This window comes from Polyodon spathula, chromosome 29, assembly GCF_017654505.1.
Source record: "Polyodon spathula isolate WHYD16114869_AA chromosome 29, ASM1765450v1, whole genome shotgun sequence".
NCBI classification, from domain to species: Eukaryota; Metazoa; Chordata; class Actinopteri; order Acipenseriformes; family Polyodontidae; genus Polyodon; species Polyodon spathula.
This window is the reverse complement of record NC_054562.1, coordinates 1,454,903-1,480,860: the sequence shown is the minus strand read 5'-3', so window position 1 is coordinate 1,480,860 and position 25,958 is coordinate 1,454,903. Positions and strand designations below refer to the sequence as shown.

The 25,958-nt window shown below is 44.6% G+C and overlaps 1 protein-coding gene and 1 long non-coding RNA gene across 2 annotated transcripts in view; both read left to right on the top strand.

Moving 5' to 3' along the window:
• Positions 1-25,958, top strand: part of LOC121302114 (hemicentin-2-like) — a 250,009-nt gene that overhangs the window by 34,478 nt on the left and 189,573 nt on the right. The window lies entirely within an intron of this gene.
• Positions 999-22,126, top strand: LOC121302288. Its single transcript, XR_005947694.1, has 3 exons — positions 999-1,042; positions 17,955-18,114; positions 21,890-22,126. It is a non-coding gene; the product is annotated as an uncharacterized LOC121302288 (long non-coding RNA).

Genomic DNA, 25,958 nt, shown 5'->3' with positions numbered 1-25,958 from the left:
GAGAAAGAAAGAGAGAGGGAGGGGAGGAAAAGGCGGACAGGACTTTGCAAACACACATTATTCAATGAGGTAAGCCGATAGCGTGTCAATCCCTCCCTCCTCCTCTTCCTTTCCCATATTTTTTTTTTTTCCTCGGGCACTTTTGCGACTCGGATAAAGTTTAAACGCTGAACGGAATCGGTCGTAGCCCCGAAAAAGAAAGAAAGAAAGAAAGAAAGAAAGAAGGAGAGAGAGAGATCAAACGCACGCAAGACGGACTTTATACAAAAGCAAGCTGCAAACTAGACACAAAGTAAGCGAGTGCGGCAGCAAACAAGCGAGGATTGTAGCTTCTCCACACCCAGCTGCAAACGACAGGATAGAGAGAAGGAGAGAGAAAGAGGGAAGGAGGGAGGGATAAGGGCACTGAACGGGCCTGGTATCTCTCTCTGTGTGTGAGTGGACAGGTGGGGGGGGGGTTTAAAAAAAAAAAAAAAAAATAATAATAATAAATAGACGGATTCATTTTCTTCCTGGTAAAATAAATCATTCGGGAGCAAAGCGGACAGGAGGGGAAACCGTGTATCCGTTTGGTGTTTGTCGTTTCTGTATCTTTTTTGTTTTTTAAAACGAGAAAGGAAAATATGAAAATAAAGATATATGTATAGAGAGAGAATCTGGGGAGTGAATACGAATTGTTTATAATATATAGGATAGACATAAAGATAGAGAGATAAAGAGGAAAGTATATTGGCGAGAATGCGATTCTGTTGTACAACATCACACGGAAACGATCTTGATAAATATGAATGTTTGTGTTCCAGTAAACCCTCTGCATGCATTATAATGTATTTTCATTTCTGTTTCATCATCATTTTTTTTTTTTTTTTTTGTAAACACTTTTGTTTAATCGACACAAAAAAAATTTTTTTTTTTTTTTGAACCTAAACGAACCCTTCATTGTTTCGTAGCTCTCTCTGCTCTTTTTTTTTGAGCCCTCTGCGTGCTTCCCTAGCAACAAGGGACTCGTTGTTGTTTTGCTGAGAAAGACAAACCCTAAAAGGTAAGAGACTTTATTATATATATATATAATATATATACACACACATTGTTTCTTTAAGAAGTTTATTTATTTTGAAGCGTTTTATCCGCCTCGCGCTGTTTTTTTGTAGTTTTGTTTATTTATTTTTTAAAAAACGTACTTTTGGTGACGTCGCTTTCAAATAAAAAAACAAAAAACAAAACAAAAATAAATTAACGACAGACCTAAACACGGTTTCCGAAAAGGAAATTGTGTCGAATACTTATTAACTTTTCTATATGAGTGAATAAATAAATAAATCTAGGTGGTTGTGTTTTTATATAATTGTTTGTTTTTGGTCAAGGCCCCGGATTTTAATTTTTTTCCTCTCAAAACAACACGATAATTTTGGGGCAGGTTCAGGTGTTTTTTTTTTTTTTTTTGAGACAGTAACAGTTTAATTTAAAAACGTGTGTTTGTTTTAACGTGTTTTTTTTTTAAAAGGGTTTTGTTACTTTGGTTGGCTCTTGATTTTCGGGGTGAGTCACAAGTTTCACAGGTGTGTGTGAGAGAGAGACTCAGGGCGGGTCTTGAATTCAATCGGCCATTAACTGAATTTCAAACCAACGGCTTTATACACCTGTACCAACCTCGGGGAGTTTGTATTTCTCTATTTTTTTTTTTTTAAAAAAGACCAAACTCTTTTTAAACTTGCTGGAGAGAACATTTAAACTTTTCAGACCGGGACAGACCCACTCGCCACCTAACTGCACCACGGCTCACCTGGGCAGTACAGCCGCCTCGGGTTATCATATTAAGGTTTTAGTTTGACTGGATTAATAATAATAATAATAATACTGATAATAAAACCAGGAGATTATCACTTTAAAAAAAATCTTTGTTTTGAACGTAACTTTGTAAGTCAATTTTATCTGGTCTAGTTAATTTAGTGTGTGTGTTTCCCCCCACCCCTTAATCTAGAATTGCCCCAGGCTTGGTAATCTGTTATATTAATTTATATAAACATGTTCTGTATTTTGATTACTTTTTTATGAGTTTAAAAATGCAGTTTTGTTGTGTTTCTGAGGTAAATGTGTTATGATAAATTGTCTGTCTGTCTGTGTGCGTGTATCTCAATCTATTGCTATTGATAGATACACTGCATTTGTTTTTGTATGAGTTTAAATGCAGTTTTGTTGTGTTTGAGGTAGATGTGTTATGGTGTTTTAGTAGTTTATTCAGCTGTACAAAATTGTCAACTCTATTTCAATTTTTTAAATTGGAGGTGAGAGAGTAAGTATAATGGTGTGTTTGTGCAATACATCATGTATTTACAAACCTTGTTAAGCACTGTTAAGTGTGTATATGTAATATATAGGGATCTATAGGTACTGTATAGATAGATGGATAGATATAAATACTGGATAGATAGCTAGGAGGATAGAGAGAGAGAATGCTATATATATAAATAAAGTCTTATATATAAATAAAATCGTGCTCCACCCACCCCCAACTGTGTGTTTTGTCAAACTGTATTGTACTGTACAAATTAACACTAGAGCATTTTGACTTCATTTGACTCGCACGCTGCCCCTCTCTCTCTCTGCGTGTGTATGTGTGCGTGCGGAGACACTGCGCAAGCAAACAGTAGATCTGTTTTGTAGTTTGATTTAGTTAAGCACCTGCTAATTGGATAACCTGCTTAAGGAGCTCGGTCCACTTTGACTCTGGGGTTCTTGTGCTCGAACGGTCGTCTCTCAGCTTGTGTGAAGACGCGGGTAGAATCGATGTGTCTGCAGGCAGGGGTGAGGCAGGGAGCAGGAGGTGTGGGGAGGGGGGGAGGGGGGGTGGTATTTGCCCCAAAGGTGATTTAATTTAATAAGCTGAAGCAGCATTGCTTGGTACAGGTTCTAGTCCTGCTGTGTGTGTGGATTCAAATCTCACCAGTCCTGGGGTTCAGAGCTCCCCTCAATGAAGTCTAGTATTATTAATATTGCAATGATCAGGAGTCAGGAGTTTGAGCAGGGTTAGAAACTCGCACTAGCCCTGCTGCTGCTGCTGCACCCAGTCCTGGGGTTCAGAACTCCCCTCAATGAAGTCCTGAGGCAGGAGTTTGAGCAGGGTTAGAAACTCGCACTAGCCCTGCTGCTGCTGCTGCACCCAGTCCTGGGGTTCAGAGCTCCCCTCAATGCAGTCTAGTATTATTATTATTAATATTGCAATGATCAGGAGTCAGGAGTTTGAGCAGGGTTAGAAACTCGCACTAGCCCTGCTGCTGCTGCTGCACCCAGTCCTGATCATTGCCATTGAATTTACACTGAAGACGATGAGAAAGGGACGGGGGGACACCCCCCCGAGGAGAAGTGCAGGGCAGGTTTGATTCGTTCTGCAGCTTGCTGCTCCACCCAGCTCACACACAACTCCTTCCAGGCGAGTACCGACAAGCAGAGAGAGAGAGAGCGAGAGACACTCTGCACTCCTGCACAGGGTCCCCTTCCCACCTCGCCACGGACATGTTACACAGATCAGTTTAAAATAGACTTTGGAAATATGCTAGAAACATTTGACGGATTCAACTGCAAACGTTTCCTCTAGAAGTCTTTCTCTGTGTCTTCAATGTGAATTCAATGGTTTCATCTTCTGTGTGGTGGTCAAGTTATTGCATCAGTGAACTCTGATGCACAGGGCTGGCATTGACTGGTTCACTTGATGCTGGGGTGCTGTAACCCTGGCGACGCTGGGATGTTCTGTTGCCAAGCCTCCCTGTGCAGGACTGACTCCCGCATGGAAATCTCATAGAGATTCTCAGCACAGTCTAACTGCGATTACAGGATGAAGTGTTTGAATCACGTTTGAACTCCAGTATTAAAAACCATTTAAATGCTCATTGCGTTCGGAGTGCAGCTTATTAATGTGGTTCTGAACAGGGCTGGTAATCAGACTCCTATTGCACAGCAGTGTGATCCAGTCCAGGTTTCACTACCAGTTTGATCAGCCCCAGTGTGTCTAGGTAACAAGCTCAGGTGTGTCTTATTATTAAACTCCTAGTGAAAGCAGGACTGGATCACACTGCTGTGCAGCGGGAGTCTGATTATTAAACTCCTAGTGAAAGCAGGACTGGATCACACTGCTGTGCAGCGGGAGTCTGATTATTAAACTCCTAGTGAAAGCAGGACTGGATCACACTGCTGTGCAGCGGGAGTCTGATTATTAAACTCCTAGTGAAAGCAGGACTGGATCACACTGCTGTGCAGCGGGAGTACGATTCTCATCCCTGCATTGTAACGGCAGTTTAATGTCACTGGACTGGAATTACATTGAAGTGCTGGTATAAGACTCCAGTGTGCATATCAGTTTGATCTATTTTTGGTTTCGCTATGAGTTTAATAAGACACACCTGAGCTTGTTACCTAGACACACTGGGGCTGATCAAGCTGGTAGTAAAACCTGGAATGGGTGACACTGCTGTGCAATAGGAGTCTGATTACCAGCCCTGTAGATGCTGTTTGCTGGTTTGACAGCTGTGAAATGGTGATTTTTCAGAGCTGACGGTGGTCAGCAGTTGACGTAGGTGTGCCTGCCTGCCTGCCCGCTGAGAGCGCTGATTCAGCACGGCTTTGTGATTTAACTTCGTGCTTCTTGTGGCAGGTCTCTATCTCACTCTCTCTCTGAGTCGCATCCCGTGGAGCTGTGGGCTGATTACTGTGTGTGTGAGTCAGGGAGGGGCTGGGAGAGAGTGTGATGATGACAGAGAGAGAGGTGTGTGTGAGAGAGGCTGAACAAGGAAGGAGGGTGGGAGAAGTGACCTTGTTTTACTGATTTCAAACTTTATTTTTCATTGACTTCACGCGCCTGTGTTTCACCTTCCTCTGGAGGCCTGTCTGCAGCTTTAATGAAACTAAACTCTTTTCAGAGTGTAGTAAACTAACACAGACACCAAGACGAAGGGATTATATTGTAGCGTCAAACTGAACAGGATTATGGGGCTCTGTCTGTCTCTTAAATTTTCACTCCTATCTAGAGAAGCGCTCGTCCGGTTTGTGATGAAACTCGCTCAGGACCTTCTTTAGTGGCTGTCTGTGTCACACTTGCATATCTGGAGAAGTTTGTTTGATTTGACAAAACTTGCAAAGTTTACAGCCGTTGCGACAGGCCGTGTGTATCGCTGACCTCAGCCTCTCTGCTCCGCCCCCTCAGCCTCTCTGCTCCGCCCCCTCAGCCTCTCTGCTCCGCCCCCACAGCCTGTCTATCCGTCACTGTGGTTTGTCTGAGAATTTGCGGCTCAGCTGTCTTTAGTCATAGTCTGTGACTCTGTTTTGTCAGAGTGTCGCAGTGTGTGTCGCTGCAGCTCATGTGTTAGTAGGGGAGTGGGTCACTGGGTATTAGAGTTTCAGTGCAGTGTGTCAGTTTCACAGGTGTCTGAACTGTGTGTGAGTGTTTCAGAGCTGTGTGTGTGTCGGACTGCATGAGTGCAGTTTCATTGTGACTGTGTTAACCCAGTGAAGCTGCGATGGGGGTGGGGAGAGAGGCTGGTCCTGCCAGCTCTCCGGGGCGGTGAAACCGGTTCTTCCTTGAGTAATGGCAGCTCTGGGGGGGGTTAGTCTGGCAAGATTTCAGAATTGAGTAATCTCAGATCATGCAGTGAGGTGTGTATCTATGTGCGTCTGCCTGTCTTATCAGTGTGTGTCTGTGTCTGTCTTATCAGTGTGTCTGTGTCTCATCTGTGTGTCTGTATCTTATCTCTGTGTCTTATCAGTGTGTGTCTGTGTCTGTCTTATCAGTGTGTCTATCTTATCTCTGTGTCTTATCAGTGTGTCTGTGTCTCATCTGTGTGTCTGTATCTTATCTCTGTGTCTTATCAGTGTGTGTCTGTGTCTGTCTTATCAGTGTGTCTATCTTATCTCTGTGTCTTATCAGTGTGTCTGTGTCTCATCTGTGTGTCTGTATCTTATCTCTGTGTCTTATCAGTGTGTGTCTGTGTCTGTCTTATCAGTGTGTCTATCTTATCTCTGTGTCTTATCAGTGTGTGTCTGTGTCTGTCTTATCAGTGTGTCTGTGTCTCATCTGTGTGTCTGTATCTTATCTCTGTGTCTTATCAGTGTGTGTCTGTGTCTGTCTTATCAGTGTGTCTATCTTATCTCTGTGTCTTATCAGTGTGTGTCTGTGTCTGTCTTATCAGTGTGTCTATCTTATCAGTGTGTGTCTGTCTTATCAGTGTGTCTATCTTATCTCTGTCTTATCGGAGTGTGTCTGTGTCTGTCTTATCAGTGTGTGTCTGTATTCTGTGTCTGTCTTGTCTGTGTCTATCTTATCTGTGTGTCTGCGTCTCATCTCTGTGTGTGTGTGTGTGTGCCTCATCTCTGTGTGTGTGTGAGACAGTGAAGCAGCTCGACAGCTCTTCACTTATCAGACGGCTTTTTACAGTAAAATCTTGTTTTTTGTAAAAGAGGACTTTGCATTGACTCCAATGTGGTGTAGATTTCCAGCTCAGTACTCTACTGACAGATTCCTTCAGTCTCCCTTTGAATTTTATATATATTTATATATGAATGCTTGTGTAGTGTGTTCTCTGCATTGACTCTCGCACAGTGGAGATTTCTGTTCTAAACTCCAGTCCTGTATTTTCCCAGTGCAAGAGCCCTACCCTTACTCCTGGCTCGCAACGTTAAAACAAACGAGTGAGTTTGCAAACGGTCAGCTACCGAGGGGAGCGCTGTACTCTGAAATATAAAACGCATCTCTGTCCGGGACTCCGGACCAAGGCAGTACTGTGAAGCCCTCTGATTTTCGGCAGCAAGCCCTTTCGTGAGTTTGTTTTGTTTTTCAAAGACAGAAATTGCAGACGGGAGTCGGCTGCTGAATTCCAACACCTGTCTCTGCTTCTCCGCTGCTCCTGCCTGCCTACCATATCTGGCATCAATTTTAGCAGCCCTAGCCAGTCTCTGTGTGACCGGGGGAGGGCGAAGAGTCGCTAACGCAGGTGTGACCTTTGACCTGTTGCGATGGGGGCCGAAGGTCGTGTGTTATTGCGTGTTCGGCTGGTCCTGATTTGTGTGTTTTACGTTTCTTAACCCTTTGCGCTCCTGTGTCGGACCAGGACCAACTTTATAATTTTCCCTTTCCAGTCCGATGTCTGGACCCTGTCCCACATCATCAAAAAGATGTCAAGCACAGGTCTCTAGTCGGTTTTTCTCCAGGAAAAAGAGAGAAAACCTTTCAATGGCCGAGTGAGACCGATAGGAGCCGGAGAAAAGGGGCGTATCTCTGGTAGCCCCCCCCCCGCACCACAGAGATAACACAAACATAACAAAGGAGACGGCTGCTTCTGCATCCAGCGCTCAGAGAATATCACAGACCTCTGCAGAGCTTTCTGAGATGTTACAGTAATAAAATAATGACTGGGATCACGTTATTGAGGAGTTTGGTGATAAAACGAGTGATCAGGAGAGGATCGATCAGTATGCACGACTCTGAAGAGAGATGTGATAAATACAGCAAACAAGGGGTGGGGCTGGGCTGGAGATGCAGGGCCTTTTAAACCTGTCTTACTGGGAATGAAATTACTTTTAAACGGCGAAAATAAATTGGACCCGACAGGCGCTGAATAAACAGACCAGCTAAGGGTTAAACATATTTTGGGGGAAGAGGAGAGGGGTGGGTGGATAAGACTCTGTTCCTGTTTTGTTCGTTAGCGATCGGAGAATGAAGAACTTCTAGTTCCGAAAAGTCCTTTTTAAACAGTCCTGCAGGCGTTTGTCGCTCGGCAGGGTGAAAGATAGAAATCTTTTTGAAGGCTTTTATTCGCGAGGGTGGAAATCAGTCTCTCCGAAGCGTTGCTATGCGCAGAGACCGCTGTGCTGGGCGATGCTTCGTGGAGTGCAACTTCTAGCCCTCCTTTTTAAAGAGCTTTACTTTGAATCCTTCGGCGAATATAAACCACGTGCCTTGAGCGATCGCTGCATCCTTGCAGCTTTTAACTGGTGGAGACTGGAAAGCTCATGAAATCAGTTGCGTGGCGCTTTCCCACGGGAGCGAACGCCTCGGCTTTGAGATTTGACGCTGTTGTGGTTGACTGGATGGTTGTTGTTCAACGCTAAACTGTGGACGGCCCTAGTTCTTGTGTAGCGTCCTCTCTTCCACTGCTTCTCTGTGCATGTATAGGGCTCCTGAAATTCAGCAGTGAGAGTTAGCCCCCCCCCCCCTGTGTGTGGCTGTGCCACCCTGCTCCCCAGATTGGAGCCCAGGCCCCCAGAGGAAGGCGGGAGGCTGGTGAATTAGCTGTCTCTCTGTGTCCCTGTGCCTCCTGGTGCTCCTGTTTTGACGTCTTTGAACTTTGTCCTGTGCAGCTCCTGAGGGAGTGGCAGGCTAGTGTGTAGAGCGAGTGAGAGAGAGAGGGGGGGGGGAATTTTAGTGTTGCTGCTGGAATTTCGATTCTGTACAGATTAGGCATGTTGAGGCCAGGTCCGGAATGCAGTCATTGTTCAGAAAGGATATTTTGTGTGTGTGTGTGGAGGGGCGGGGGGGGCAGATTTCTGTTCCTGTTTAACTGATGGTAAATCCTATCCACTACCCCCCCCCCCCCCCCCCCCCCCACAATTCTAGTTTGTGCAGTTGATCGAGTCTGTCTCATGTATCAGTTAACATGTCCAATTGATTCCTGTTAATCTTTTCCACACCCTTCCTGGTTAAATTCAGCAGGGCAGGCTCGTGAGGGACCGTGTGTGTGTGTGTGTGTGTGTGTGTGTGTGTGTGTGTGTGTGTGTGTGTGGAAATCGACCCGCAGTGAAGAAACAGCTGCTTTGGGTTTGTGTGGGTCCACGGTCCACAGAAACCACGATCCACGCAAGCAGCTGTTCCCTCGCTCCTCTTCAGTCGCTAAACCACCCCAGTTTTCTGACATCAGCGCCCGAATGCCGCGGAGCTCCCCGTCCCAGAGATGCAGGAACAGCGGCGCGCACGCTGCGCGAACAAGTTTGGGGGAGTACAGGGAGTCTGGATCCTGTTGGAGGTGTTTCTGTGCCAGCGTTTTTGGGAGTGGTGCTTATTTTTAAATGTTTGTTTATTTGTGTTTTCTGTTTTTAGTTCCTTCCAGAAATGTTTTTTTTTACTCTGCGGAATTTCTTTTGAGGTTTGTCTTGCTCAATTTGTGACTTCTTTGCATTTCTATCTGACCTCCCTGTAAAACCTGAACTGGATCCAAGATCTCTGTGGTTGTATTACGTGTGTGTGTGTGTGTGGATTCAATGAACATAGCCAACCCAGCTGCACCCAGTCCTGGGGTTCAGAGCTCCCCTCAATGAAGTTTAGTATTATTATTATTAATATTGCAATGATCAGGAGGCAGGAGTTTGAGCAGGGTTAGAAACTCACACTAGCCCTGCTGCTGCACCCAGTCCTGGGGTTCAGAGCTCCCCTCAATGAAGTTTAGTATTATTATTATTAATATTGCAATGATCAGGAGCCAGGAGTTTGAGCAGGGTTAGAAACTCACACTAGCCCTGCTGCTGCACCCAGTCCTGGGGTTCAGAGCTCCCCTCAATGAAGTCTAGTATTATTATTATTAATATTGCAATGATCAGGAGGCAGGAGTTTGAGCAGGGTTAGAAACTCACACTAGCCCTGCTGCTGCTGCACCCAGTCCTGGGGTTCAGAGCTCCCCTCAATGAAGTCTAGTATTATTATTAATTGTTGTTGTGTGTGAACATGTTATGTCTCGGTGTATTAGTCTCTCTCTCTCTGTGTTAGTCTCTGGCTGTGTTCCCGGGTTTTCTCGCTGCTTTATTTTTAGTTGTGCAGCTCCATGCAGTGAGGTGGTGGTGGTGGTGGTGGGGGGTTGGGGGGCTGTCTTTTGTTCTCGCAGCTGAGTTCCGAAAACCACATCCCCCGTTAAACTAATCCCAGGACTGTCCAGCCCCCCCCCCCCCCCCCCCCCCTTGTGTGAAACGGATTTCTCTACAAGAACATCCAGCCGCAGTGCTGAGAGCGGGCGTGGTGTTGAAGCCGCGCAGAACGACCGCAGGGGGCCTTCGCCGGACACACGCCCCGGGGGTGTACAGCACCTCTGTGGAAAGTGTTCCTCGTTTTATTATGGGATGGGGCGGGAGGGGAGCGCTGCGTACGGAACGATGTGGAATTCGGAGCGCCAGTGGAGAGTTGAGTCAGTCGGAGCGTTTTCATCCTGTCCGGAAGTGTGTGATCTCTTTATTTTGAAGCAGATTCCCTCGGCGCTTTTGAAGCCTTCCTGGTTTCACTAGGAGTTCAATAATCACACCTGAGCTTGTTACCTAGACACACTGGGGGCTGATCAAGCTGGTAGTGAAACCTGGACTGGGTGATGCTGCTGTGCAATAGGAGTCTGATTACCAGCTCTGTGTGTTCAAAGTCCACCTCTGTCTGTCTCTGTGTTTGTATAGTGACAGCTGCCTGTTTGCACAGTCCCCCCTCCCCCCATCAGTACAGGCACGCAGGTATGTCCTTATCTCTCAGCTACCCAGATAAGAGTCTGATTCCTTACAAGAGGCTGTGCAGCCTGGTGCTGTTCCTCCCTCCCCCCCTCCTGCCAGCACAGAGCAGAGCCCACGCTACCCTGAGCTTTGAACTGAAAGCGACCGTTTCCAGCTAATCTAAAAACACGAGAGACTGTTTGAGATTTGAGAGCATAACACAGTGCCGTACGACGGTAAAAATCAAATCTCTCTGCGATTAAAGTAAACCCCTATTGCCGTCCTCCGTCGTCTCCAGTTACAGAACGCAGAGTTAAGCTCGCCACTCTGCAGTCAATGTTACTGAATCCATTCTCTCACCTCTTGTTAGCTTTATTAACAGGATCACTGGCCCCTCCCTTTACAGGAGCGCTGACCATCTTTAAAATCCATTCTCTCACCTCTTATTAGCTTTATTAACAGGATCACTGGCCCCTCCCTTTACAGGAGCGATGACCATCTTTAAAATCCATTCTCTCACCTCTTATTAGCTTTATTAACAGGATCACTGACCCCTCCCTTTAAAGGAGCACTGACCATCTTTAAAATCCATTCTCTCACAAACTGTAACAGTGCAGAGAGAAAGAAACCTGGCAGGTTTAGCTGAGGGCGGAGCTGCTTTTTAATCGTTTCTGCCGGCTGTTTTTCAACCCCCCCCCCCCCCCCCCCCCCCCCCCCCCCCCCCCCCCCCCCCCCTTTCCTGGCCGAGGGGGGGGGGCCCTGTGTATGTGTGTCGGCTGCCTGCTTTTCATTCCAGCTGAGGTCTCCATTGCTCAACTAGACCCTCAGCTGAATGCGGGTGGGTGTTACTGTTCTAGAACACCATTCCCCGCTCTAGAACGCAGCCTTACACTTCTAGAACACCATTCCCTGCTTGCAAATAGTGAGACACACACACACACACCTGAGCCCTGTTTCTTATTTAAAGGTGGGTTTTTTGTGTTTTATTTTTTAAGGAGTCTGTTTTTAAAGTCAATCTTGCATTAAGCCATGCTTTAAGGAAATTAAGATTTATAACCGTGTGTGTGGGGGAGCGGTTTCTGTTTGAGTCTCTGGCTCTCCTTGTGTTTTGAGGCATGGCTTAAATTTATTTTTTTGGCTGTTTTTGTTCTCTTAGTGTTTTGTGTCTTTCTGAAGCATGATGCAATCTTACCCCCCCCCCCCCCCCCCCCCCCGCCCTCTGAATTCCACAGATAGCTTGTCCCTGGGAAGGTGAATCAGTTTGATTAGGAAGTGAACTTGGAGTACAGTTATTTCCACACTATCTGGCAACGGAAGAGAGATTTAATTGTCGCTCTGCTGGGAATGAGACCCAGAGGAGGCTGACGCGTGCGCGCACACACACAGAGGTATTACAGGACTGCACTACGCACACACTCACACACACGCAGAGGTATTACAGGACTGCGCTGTACGCACACACGCAGAGGTATTACAGGACTGCGCTGTACACACACACGCACACAGAGGTATTACAGGACTGCGCTGTACACAACACACACACACACACACACACACACACACACAGGTATTACAGGACTGTGCTGTACACACACACACACACAGAGGTATTACAGGACTGCGCTGTACACAACACACACACACAGAGGTATTACAGGATTGCGCTGTACACACACACACACAGTTCGGGTAGTATGTACACTACACTAACAGACCTGGGTGCTAGGGTGCGGTGTAACACACACATAATGTCCTGACGCGACATTTGTTGTCGGTGTGGTGTCTCACACAGATGTGCGCTGTGCACACACGCACACACACACACACACACACACACACATTACACACACACACAGGACACATCATGTCACTGCGCTGACACGTAGTGTACACACTCAGAGGTATTGCATGCTGTACACTGTGTTGTGTGTGTCACCACCACACACACAGCGTATTACAGGACTGCGCTGTACACATGTCTCCACGTTGTATGTGCGCTGTACCAACACACACACACTGACCTCACGCGACTGTATTATTACAGGACTGTAAATGCTGTAAACAGCACTTGCACACACACAGGTACACAGGACTGCGCTGTACACACACACACAGAGGTATTACAGGACTGCGCTGTACACACACACACACACACACGCATTACAGGACTGCGCTGTACACACACACACACACACACACAGAGGTATTACAGGACTGCGCTGTACACACACACACACAGAGGTATTGCAGGACTGCGCTGTACACACACACACTGACTGCGCTGTACACACACACACACACAGAGGTATTACAGGACTGCGCTGTACACAACACACACACACAGAGGTATTACAGGACTGCGCTGTACACGCACACACACACACACACACACACACACAGGTATTACAGGACTGTGCTGTACACACACACACAGACACACACACACACACAGACTTACAGGACGGTTTGCTGTGCGTCCTGTACATGTGGTGTGTGGGCAGGCCTGACCGCTGTCCTGCGGCGACACACGTGGAGGTATTACAGGACTGTGCTGTACACACACACACACACACACACACACACACACACACACATTACTGGCGCTGATTACACACCAGCACAGGTATTACAGACTGCGCGCTGTACACACGCGACATGTGTGTGTCCACACACAGTCCTAGACGCGACATGTGCTGTGTACACCACACACCACACACACATGTCCTGTACGCACATGTGTGTTTGTGTGTGTTGTACTGTACACATCACACACAGGTATGACGCTGTGTCTCCCAATACAGATTGCGCTGTCACACACCACATTACACACACACACACACACACACACACACATTACAGGACTGCGCTGTACACACACAGGTATTACAGGACTGCGCTGTACACACACGCACGCACACACAGAGGTATTACAGGACTGCGCTGTACACACACACACACACACACAGGTATTACAGGACTGCACTGTACACACACACACACACAGGTATTACAGGACTGCGCTGTACACACACACACAGACACACACGTCAAACTTTACTCCAGATTTCTGGAGATATGCTGATCTCATTGTCCTGAAACTTGCTGTAGACTTTTAGCTGAAGATATTGAGAGGATCAGAATCTTGGGGCTGCAGTTATCAAACATGTTTCTGTCTCTCTCCCTCCTCACCCCCTCTGTCTCTCTCTCCCCCGCCTCACCCCCCTCTCTCTTTGTTATTCATTCACTCTGAGGTCACTGCATTCCACTGGCTGTGGCTGAGAGGTGAAACTATGAACAGGTTCCTGTCTGTCTGTGTCTCCTAAAAATTTCCCTTCCCCAAGGCAAGAGTAACGCCCAGAGTGGGGCTGTGTGACCCCACCCCTCTTACAAGAAACACAATCGCTCACATTAAGATACACATCTAGAGAGGCGCTCGTCCGACTGATGACACTCGCTCGGCACCTTCTTTAGACACAAGCTATTGAGAGGAGCAGAATCTGGGGGGGGTGTGGAGGCTGGCTCACTGTCTGTCTGTCTCTGCAGCTTTAATGAAACTAAACTCTTTTCAGGGTGTAGTAAACTAACACAGACACCAAGAAGAAGGGATTATATTGCAGCATCAAACTGAACAGGATTGTGGGGCTGTCTGTCTGATTTGTGATGAAACTCGCTCAGGCTATTTCATAGCACAGGATAATTGACTGTCAGCTTATTACAAAACAAGATGCGTCATTAATATCCTTTTGATTCCACCCGCATGAAAACACCTCGGGCTGTGAGAATTTAAACTTCTGCTCGGTGACCCGCGATTACAGAAACAATAGGCTCTCTGTGTGTGAAAACGTCAGACCGCTCTGTGCTTGTCAGGTGTCTCAAACTTCCAGAGAGCCTTGTGCATGCGTGCGAGTGTGTGTGTTCCTTTTCTCCGACTATTTTTAAAGTGAATTCCATGGGTGGTCTATTAATCATCAATTCAGTGAGTCCCTCGTTTTGCCGGATAATTTCTCCAGACTGTCGGTTCTGGCATAGTTGGAAATCGCTACAGAAGCGAAGGGTTCTGTTGTGATCGTCTTGCATGCTGCTGCGTGTTTTGTTTTGCTCCTTGCTGGGATCAAGGTGGTTGCAGTTGTCCTTGGAGTTTGATCCTGGACCGTAGAGCACGAAAACCCTGTTTTCTTTTAAGATCTGTTTCATTCCAAATACTGTAGGAACTTGAGGCTGTCTGATCACTGGAGTGACACCCAACCCTTCCTGTCTCTCCCACTAGACCTGACGTTCTGCATTCCTGTGTGTGTGTGCCATCGTTTCCGTTGGATAAACGTCGGAGCCTTATTCACAAAACTAGAAGCGTTTTTTTTGTCGGACGTTTTGTCCGTAACACTCAACAACGCTGTGTTCAGAAATACTAAAAGTATTCAGTCTTTCTCAGCGTCTTCAGTGTGAATTCAATGGCAAACGTTTCCACTAGAAGTCTTTCTCAGCGTCTTCAGGATCTCCAGGTTCAACCCGTGTGTTTTTGAGTTGTGCTGGTCTTGTGCTGCCTTGTCTTTGTAAGGTAGTGTTGTGTGCTAGTGTGAACGTGGGTCTGTGTAAAGCAGCTGGTCAGTGGGTGGGTTGGATCAGTTCCTGCTTGAGTGATCTGACCATGACTGACCCCCCCCCCCCCCCCCCCCCCCCCCCCCCCCCTTCGCCTGAGTTTACTTCATCTAGCTACAACTCCTAATATGGTGTGGTGCTGTGATCCATTGAACTGAGTGTCTGTTTCTCTGTCGATCTCTCTCTGTGTCTCTCCTGAACCCCAGGACTGGGTGCAGCAGCAGCAGGGCTAGTGTGAGTTTCTAACCCTGCTCAAACTTCTGGCTCCTGATCATTGCAATATTAATAATAATAATACTAGACTGCATTGAGGGGAGCTCTGAACCCCAGGACTGGGTGCAGCAGCAGCAGCAGCAGGGCTAGTGTGAGTTTCTAACTCCGCTTAGTTTTATCAACCCCATGCTTCTGTGCCTCTCCCTCCTCCTGATTTCACACCCTCTCTCAGCTCTCCCGGCTCCTCTGTGCTTGTCAGGACAGAGTGCGCTGTGTCTCTGGAGTGTGGGAATCTCTCGGTGTGAGTTGGAGTGGGGGGAGGGAGGGCTACGTCATGACTTTCCAGGGAAGTGTGTGAGAATCTGGAGCGCTAGCGGTTTCTGTTTGTTCATTGTGGTTTTCTGAGTTCCGTGCACTGGGGTGATGTCACAGGATGCACTGGGATTGCATCACTGAACCGCCCCTGAGGGTGACGGCAAGTTTGTGACAGTCTGCTGACTAAGATCAAATGACAAGAGCCACCGTGTGTGAGGCGAGACTCGCTGGTTCTCAAATAACCAAATTCTGAAACCCAACCCGCGTGATCCCAAATCCTTTTAGCAAACACCTGTAGAAATCTAACAAGTCTACCATCTAAAAGGAGGGCTCCACCCCCCAAACCCTATCCTGGTTCTGGGGTAACCCCCTGTCCTGGTTTTCGTTCCAACTGAGCCATCTGTAACTGGACCAGTTTTTATAATTGAACTAATTTGCTTTTCGTTTGACCATTTTCTTAATTTGTTCTCCTGCTCCTAAAAAGTTACAGAGTTCCAGTCACGGGCTGACTCAGTCCCTTTTTTAAAAGGGTCTAATTAAGCTAATTGATCAGTTCAGTGAAGGGTCTGGTTCAGTAATTAAGAGATCAGTTGTAATGAAAACCGGGGGGGGGGGGGGGGGTCCCACAGGACCGGGTTTGAGAAAGCCCTGCCCCAAAATCCAGGGAGAATTAACCCTTGGCTGGTCCTTTTATTCAGCGCCTGTCAGGTCCAATTTATTTTCGCTGTTTAAAAGTCATTTCATTCCCAGTAAGACAGGTTTAAAAGGCCCTGCATATCCAGCCAAGCCCCACCCCTTGTTCTCTGTATTTATCACATCTCTCTTCATAGTCATGCATTCTGATCAATCTTCTCCTGTTCACTCGACTGATTTCACTGTGTAGAGAAATCTTGATGTTTCCTTCACCTGATAGAGCTTCTCCCTCTCTCAAGCAAAGTTGATCTCATTGTAGTTAAAGAACTACAGCTCTCGGCATCCCTTGCTGCGGGTGCAGAGGCATGCTGGGAGCTGTAGTCCTAGCCAGGGCTGTACTGATTTTTAATCTATCAATTTGTGATGCTTTCTTTACATGACGACAGTATACTGCATTGTAATTACATGGAGTGGCTCTTGAAAGGTTTCTATAGTTCTTGCATTGTGAATAATCAAGTTAGACATCTTCTAATGGAATACAGGACAGGCGATTGGAAACGGCTAGCTTGCAAAGTTTTTAAACTTTTCTGTGGCCCCTCCCTCTATCTCTTGGTGTGATTCTCAGTCTGATCTGTCTGGTAAAGTAAGCCATGCTGTCACTCTGTCTGCGCAGTGATTAGCAAGCCCCTGGTCCCACGCTGACGTGGGTGTGATTCCCAGTAACACCAGAAGCTGCGATTCACACAGTCCTACGCTTTCCTCACACTGCGCATCGCTGGCTGCCTTTCACAGTTACCACAGCAATAGATGTCTATATGATCGAGATAAATAATAGTTAGAGATATAATAGATAGACAGATGATAGATATAGGTAGATAATAGATATATATCTATATAACAGATAGATAATAGAGATAGATATATAGATAGATAATATTTATATAATAGATGATCAATAGAGATGGATGGACAGGTATGTCTGAATCTGGGGGAGTGATAACCTTTCAAGTGTGAATACTTTTATCAAATTCACAAACCTGGGAGTAAAGTTAGTTTTAATAAAAAAAAAAAAAAAAAAAAAAAAACTTTAACAATAGAAATCATCTAGACTAAACTAAAATAAACTTAAATAGGGGTGTGCGTTCATTTATACCCTCCAGCAAGTAAATATGGGGTGAGGTTAGAAAGGATCCCTAACAGGAGGTTGAAATCCCAGCTCAGCCCCTGACTCTCTGTGTGTGTGTGAGAGACCCTGAGCGAGTCACTGAACCTCCTTGTGCTCCGTCCTTCGCATGAGACGCCAAACAAACGCGGTCCTATTGGAAGAGACTCTGCAGCAGCCCCTGACTCGCTGTGTGTGTGTGAGAGACCCTGAGCGAGTCACTGAACCTCCTTGTGCTCCGTCCTTCGCATGAGACGCCAAGCAAACGAGGTCCTATTGGAAGAGACTCTGCAGCAGCAGCAGTTGTTGATGATGCAGAGTTCACCCCCCTAGCAAGTCTCTTTTGGATAAAAGCATCTGCTGAATGACTAAATTCATAATTGCAGTTGATTTTAAAGAGAATTGTAACGTCAGGAATTTATTTTCAAAAGGGTTTGCCGTCGATCGCAGCCCTGCGTGTAAAAATGTTGTTGAAATTGTCAATTTCCATGAAATGTTTCCACTCTCTCCTCCTTTTTTTTCTAATGAATCAATGATTTAATTGCACCTCTTTCTTGGTATTTAGAGTGATTTATTTCTCTCCTTTCTGCAGCTTCTGCACTCCCTCCTTCCTTTCCTCCCTCGTTCTGAAGCTGGTGGTTCTTTTACGGGCTGCTTCTCCCATGAGCCTTTGCAACTAGACGCTTCCTCCCTCCCCTCCCCCCCTAACTTCCTGCTCCACTCCCCAGTCTGCCAGTCAATCAGGGGCACAGGTCGGTATCCACTTCCTTTGTCTGCTTTATTATTTGATGATGGAATTGTTTTACTTGTGAATGATCTGCTAACATGATTTTAAAATCTGTTCTCTCCTCCCTGTCTTGTTTTTTTGTTTTGCTGGAGTGGTTCAGAGTTCTGTCGCTCCTCCAGTCCTAGAGTTCTTATTTAAATATTTTAAAATCTGGCTTTTGTGGCTCAAGTCTGGAGAGCCCTGCCTGCCGGGCGCTGATCGGACTCCCTCCCGCTGTCATGTGATTGGAGTGAGGGGGACAGGACCCCCCAGGAGTTAGGATCTATCTTTCATCAATCTTTATTTTATATAGCGCCTTTCATAGTGGAGCACCATCACACAGCGGAAAAAAACGATAAAATACTTTTGGGGTTGCAGATTGTTTGAAAACGCATTACCCTAAAAAAAGAAAAAATGTACCTTTCGGTGACAATGCATAATACATAACATACAGTGGAAAGAGCAGAAACAATACAAAATAGTGCATTAAATACAGTGGAAAGAGCAGAATACAGGATAGCAGCATAATACATGAAATAGTGCATTAAATACAGTGGAAAGAGCAGAATACATGATAGCAGCATAATACATGAAATAGTGCATTAAATACAGTGGAAATGAAATGGTGCAGAATACAGTGGATAGCAGCATAATACATGAAATAGTGCATTAAATACAGTGGAAAGAGCAGAATACAGGATAGCAGCATAATACATGAAATAGTGCATTAAATACAGTGGAAAGAGCAGAATACACGATAGTAGCATAATACATGAAATAGTACATTAAATACAGTGGAAAGAGCAGAATACATGATAGCAGCATAATACATGAAATAGTGCAAGTTTATGTATCACGTATTTACTCACCTACGCGTCTTAATTTAGTCACGGATCGTCGTTATAACAATACATGAAATAGTGCATTAAATACAGTGGAAAGAGAAGAATACAGGATAGCAGCACAATACATGAAATAGTGCATTAAATACAGTGGAAAGAGCAGAATACAGGATAGCAGCATAATACATGAAATAGTGCATTAAATACAGTGGAAAGAGCAGAATACAGGATAGCAGCATAATACATGAAATAGTGCATTAAATACAGTGGAAAGAGCAGAATACAGGATAGCAGCATAATACATGAAATAGTGCATTAAATACAGTGGAAAGAGCAGAATACAGGATAGCAGCATAATACATGAAATAGTGCATTAAATACAGTGGAAAGAGCAGAATACATGATAGCAGCATAATACATGAAATAGTGCATTAAATACAGTGGAAAGAGCAGAATACAGGATAGCAGCATAATACATGAAATAGTGCATTAAATACAGTGGAAAGAGCAGAATACAGGATAGCAGCATAATACATGAAATAGTGCATTAAATACAGTGGAAAGAGCAGAATACAGGATAGCAGCATAATACATGAAATAGTGCATTAAATACAGTGGAAAGAGCAGAATACAGGATAGCAGCATAATACATGAAATAGTGTGAATACATGAAAGTAGAAATAGTGCATTAAATACAGTGGAAAGAGCAGAATACATGATAGCAGCATAATACATGAAATAGTGCATTAAATACAGTGGAAAGAGCAGAATACAGGATAGCAGCATAATACATGAAATAGTGCATTAAATACAGTGGAAAGAGCAGAATACAGGATAGCAGCACAATACATGAAATAGTGCATTAATTACAGTGGAAAGAGCAGAATACAGGATAGCAGCACAATACATGCAATAGTAGCAGCAACACAGCAGCTAATAGCAAAGATCAGGCTTAAAGAGCACGGAGAGCAAGAGAGAACAGGCGGGTCTGGAGAGTTGATTTTGAGGCAAGCGACGGTGGGAGCGGAACGCGCCAGAGCTGGGAGAGTTCAGAAGTCGAAGGATTCCCCCTGGCAGGCTCCTCAGAGCCAGGTAGACAGGCTTGTGAAATGATAGGCACTCGATTTCATTGGAGGAGCGACAGAACTGCTCGGAACGACCTGAAGCTAATGGGGGGCATTGATTTGTATCCTATGTTGTGTTTCGTAGCCTCACTTTTGTATTTGTTTAGCAGACGTTGTTCTCTATTTTAGAGGTTCGATGCTAAGTTAGTTTGTATTATGAAGTATGACCTGTGTTAACATGCTGTGTATTCTAGTTCTTTGCAAGCCTTGCACTGATCTTGGCACTGAGTTTATGTGATTAAGTTTTCTAACTGGTTTAATGATATTTTGGCAAGAATTGGCTGACCATTATATCTATCTCCTATCTCTCTCTATAGAGATACAGCTTTCCTCTCTCTCTCTCTCTCTCTCTCTCTCTCTCTCTCATATATATATATATATATATATATATATATATATAATATATATATATATATATATATATAAAACATAATGGAGATGATAAAAGCAGAACTCCTGTTTCTAAGACACCTCTCTACGTTGAGGTTACAAAGCTGTGGAGATTCTCCTCTACTAAGCAACACATTTTTTGTAATTTACTGTGTTTTTAAAAAGCAATTTTTAGCTTGATTTTTATAAAATATCTTCACCAATGCAGTGTCTAATCCTGCTCAAACTCTGATCATTGCAATATTAATACTAGACTTCACTGAGGGGAGCTCTGAACCCCAGGATGGGGTGCAGCAGCAGGGCTAGTGTGAGTTTCTAACCCTGTTCAAACTCCTGGCTCCTGATCAGTGCAATATTAATAATACTAGACTTCATTGAGGGGAGTTCTGAACCCCAGGACTGGGTGCAGCAGCAGGGCTAGTGCGAGTTTCTATCTCAGTTAAACATGTGAAACTGAACACATTCTCACCCAGCGCGAGGCACAGTTTAAAAATAGACAGGTATTTTGAAAGGCGAGGAGGAAATGTGTTGCTTGGTTTGGAGAAAGCTTCTCATGGGATTATAGTGGAGAGAGAGAAAGGAAAGCGAGGGTCTGTCTGCAACGTTTTTATTACGATCTCTTGAAATGGCCGATTTCTTCTTCTCTGTTTTTAGTTTGTGGGGCTCATCTCAACCCTTTTCATGCATGTAATTTTAGAAACGGTTGAGTGGAAAAAATAGTTTGATGCCAAATTTTTTGCAAGATTTTTATATATAAAAGTTTTGATTTGCTCAGTTCATCTCGTGTGAAGTCATGCATTTGTTCCCGTAACGAGGGCTCTTGCATGAAAGGGTTAATTCCCGGTTTGTGTTCTAGTTATGAGACTGATGTCACGAGAATGTGTTCATGACAGGTCTAAACGCAGCCCTGAAGAACGGCAAGCGAAGGACTACAGCGCCCAGCATGCCTCTGCACTGGCAGGAATGGTGAGGGATGCTGGGAGCTGTGGTTTTGTATCAAACAGTACAGCCCTCTTGCTATGCATGTAAAAGCATCAGATTTCATTGATGCACACTGAATCGGTGCAGCCATAGCTAGGACTACAGCTCCCAGCATGCCTCTGCAGCAATGGTGAGGGATGCTGGGCGCTGTAGTTCAATGCGCTGTGGTCTTGTATTAGGATCGATGACTGGAAATCATGTAAGGAAAGCATCGCGATTCATCGATTTCCACAGTGAGTCTGTCCAGCCCTGATGTCTGATGGATCATGGGTATTAAAAACGGTTCCAGTGTTGGAATATTTCAGTGCTTCATTCCCAGCCCTTAGAAACACTGAATTCAGTTTTCTATCATTTATTTCTTCTCCTTTTGGCTAGTTTTCCAAACTCCTCTGTTTTATTGTCCTGTCCCTGTTCTCCCCGTCAGCTGCCCTCCTCCTCCTTGCTCCCCCTCTCCTCCTCCTCGCTCCCCCTCTCCCCTGTCCCTCGATGGAGGACTCTGACGTGGATTGCACAGCCAGCCTGCTGGCCTCGGTGCGTGAGCAGGAGATGCAGTTTGAGAGGCTGACCCGCGCGCTCGAGGAAGAGAGACGCGGCACTCAGAGAGGGACGCTCACACGCGCGCAACAGGTAACACCCCCCCCCCCCGCTTCCTGTGCGCGTGAACACCAGCGCGCAGCCGCTAAAACATTCCCCCCAGCCTGCTTCCTGTGTGATGTGAGAATGGTTCCGCGGTGTGTCTTGCTGTCAGATCCATCCCAGTTTTTGGGATGTGGTTTTTGTGACTTTGTGTGAAGCGCCTTGTCGTACAGCCCTGTGTTTTACGTTTTTTCTAAACTGATATTTTTAAACATTCTTTTTAGCTTTCCAATCCTTTTTTTAAACAAATTAAGTCATTTTTTGCCTCCTCATTTTTTGTTTGCTCTGTGGAAATGGCTGAGGGTGGGCTGGCTCTCTCCTCCAGTGAGAGCTGGTTCGATTCAAGCAGGGTATGCCGAATAGAATCGGCCAGGCAGTTCCCAGCATGCCGCTGCACTGGCGGCAATGGTGAGGGACGCTGGGAGCTGTAGTTTTAGCTACAGCGAGCTGTGGTCTTGTATCTCAAACAATACAGACCTCTATTGCTATGCATGTAAAAGCATCAGGATTCATTGATACACACTGAATCGGTACAGCTCCCAGCATGCCTCTGCACCCGCGGCAACGGTGAGGGATGCTGGGAGCTGTAGTTTAGCTGTTGGGATACGTCCTGTAAGGAAAGCATCAGGGTTATTGAAAGATTCTCGTGTGTTTTTCCCCCACAGTGGACTAGGTTGGTTTTGTGCGTTGGTGGTTTGTGTTTTGTAGGAGTCCGGTTCTGATGCAGGCAGGCTTTGGTTTTGTTTTCATTTTTTATTTTCAAAGTTTTCTTTCAAATATTTATTCAGACTTTTTAAAAAAAACAAAAAAATCTCTGCAGTGCGTTCCGAACGTGTCGCTTTGGGAAAAGGTCCTGTTTATTATTATTTTAATTATTTATTGCATTTAACTCGTGTGAATTTGACCCCCGTGCTCAGGAGAGGGGTGAAAGATTAGAGTGGCGTGCTGGGGGGTCATTTTTCATTGGCAATGCGAACGATACTGATTTCAAACCTCCTGTACAGTCAGCACTCCCTTCACACTTACATACTGATCTATCACATCTGTTATATAATCCATCATACTGTTATCCAATCGATTTATATATAATCTCTTTACACTCCCTGTTATATAAGATTTATATTAATGATCTGTGTATACAATTAGCTATTTACTGTTATATAGTCTATTAGCTATAGAATATTTATCTATATCTGTTTACTGTGTTAATAGATTTACATTGTGTTATCTGTATTATATCTATAATCTGTTTATACTATATAATCGGTTTATATTCTCTAATCTATATAATCCATTGCATTTATCTCTAATCCTTATCTATCTATATAATCTACAGAATCTATTATCAATGATATAATCTATACTATATAAGATTTATATTCTCTCTCTAATGTATTTATACTGTTATATAATGAATTTATATTAATTTTCTATTATAATATCGATTTATATAATCTCTAATCCTTATCTGACTGTATAATCTATCTATATAATCTCTGTTATATTACCAGTCAGTTATATAATCTGTCTGAGTAAATATAACAATGGTCTGGGTGAAGCCAGCCGTGAATATCAGTTACTTTTAGATATTAACTTGAGAAATTTTGAAAGTAACATAATAATAAAACGACACTAACAAAGTCTTGCCCTCCAAATGGACCCGCTACGACTCAAGCTCTCTGTCTTTCACCAGACTTCAGATAGACTTGCCTTGCGTCCACTCTCGTGTGTGTGTTTGTGTCGCCCGCTCCTCCCTGGACCCGTAGTGTGTGTGTGTGTGTGTGTGTGTGTGTGTGTTCATACCAGCTTTAAAACCCGCTGCGTTCATTTGAGAACCAACTCTGTGAGCCGTGCTGTAATTTAGTATCTGAAACGATAGACTTCTACTATACAAGCAAAGAAAGCCTCGCGATTCACTGATACACAGTGAGGTATTGCACACCTAGCTAGGACTACAGCTCCCAGCATGCCTCTGTGCATGTGGCAATGGTGAGGGATGCTGGGAGCTGTAGTTCTTTGGCAATCGTAGATGAAGAAAAAAATAGCAAATATATTAAACGATTACTTTTCACAAGTTTTTACAAAGGAAGATACGGACAACATGCCCCACATGTCATCCAGTTTTAAATAACTTTAGCATAACTGAGGCAGAAGTGTTAAATGGACTAGGAGCTCTTAAAATAAACAAATCCCCCTGGGCCAGATGAGATCCTCCCAATAGTACTCAAAGAAATGAAAGAAGTAATTTACAAACCGCTAACCAAGATCATGCAGCAGTCTGTTGACACAGGGGTGGTACCGACAGACTGGAAAATTGCAAACGTAATACCGATCCACAAAAAGGGAAACAAAACTGAACCAGGTAACTACAGACCAGTAAGCCTGACTTCTATTATATGCAAACTTATGGAAACTATAATAAGATCCAAAATGGAAAATTACCTATATGGTAACAGGGTCCTGGGAGACAGTCAACATGGTTTTAGGAAAGGGAGATCGTGTCTAACTAACTTGCTCGATTTTTTTGAGGCTGCAACATCGATAATTGCAAAACATATGACATGGTTTATTTAGATTTCCAGAAAGCTTTTGACAAAGTCCAGCACAAAAGATTAATTCTCAAACTGAATGCAGTTGGGATTCAAGGAAACACATTACATGGATTAGGGAGTGATTAACAGGTAAAAAACAAAGCCTCAGAATGGAGTGTGGTAACCAGCAGTGTACCACAGGGATCAGTATTAGGTCCTCTGCTATTCCTAATCTACATTAATGATTTAGATTCTCGTATAGTAAGCAGACTTGTTAAATTTGCAGACGACACAAAAGTAGGAGGAGTGGCAAACACTGTTGCAGCAGCAAAGGTCATTCAAAATGATCTAGACAAGATTCAAAACTGGGCAGACACATGGCAAATGACATTTAATAGAGAAAAGTGTAAGGTACTGCACACAGGAAATAAAAATGTACATTATAAATATCATATGGGAGATACTGAAATTGGAGAAGGAATCTATGAAAAAGACCTAGGAGTTTTTGTTGACTCAGAAATGTCTTCATCTAGGCAATGTGGGGAAGCTATAAAAAAGGCTAACAAGATGCTTGGATACATTGTGAAAAGTGTTGAATTTAAATCAAGGGAAGTAATGTTAAAACTGTACAATGCACTAGTAAGACCTCATCTTGAATATTGTGTGCAGTTCTGGTCACCTCGCTATAAAAAAGATATTGCTGCTCCAGAAAGAGTGCAAAGAAGAGCGACCAGAATTATTCCGGGCTTAAAAGGCATGTCATATGCAGACAGGCTAAAAGAATTTAATCTGTTCAGTCTTGAACAAAGAAGACTACGTGGCGACCTAATTCAAGCATTCAAAATTCTAAAAGGTATTGACAGTGTCGACCCAAGGGACTTTTTTGACCTGAAAAAAGAAACAAGGACCAGGGGTCACAAATGGAGATTAGACAAAGGGGCATTCAGAACAGAAAATAGGAGGCACTTTTTTACACAGAAAATTGTGAGGGTCTGGAATCAACACCCCAGTAATGTTGTTGAAGCTGACACCCTGGGATCCTTCAGGAAGCTGCTTGATGAGATTCTGGGATCAATAAGCTACTAACAACCAAACGAGCAAGATGGGCCGAATGGCCTCCTCTCGTTTGTAAACTTTGTTCTTATAACACTCTGACCTGTGAGATCTGCAGTCCTCCTCAGAGAAGTGACAAGCAGAGCTGCTGAGAATGGAGCCCAACTGGGTCTTGAGTTTTATTATACCTGATTTTCACAGCCATCTCACACCATGTGCCGTACTCTGCCCTCTAGTGGGTGTAAGAAGCACAACACCTGTTCAGTGTCATAT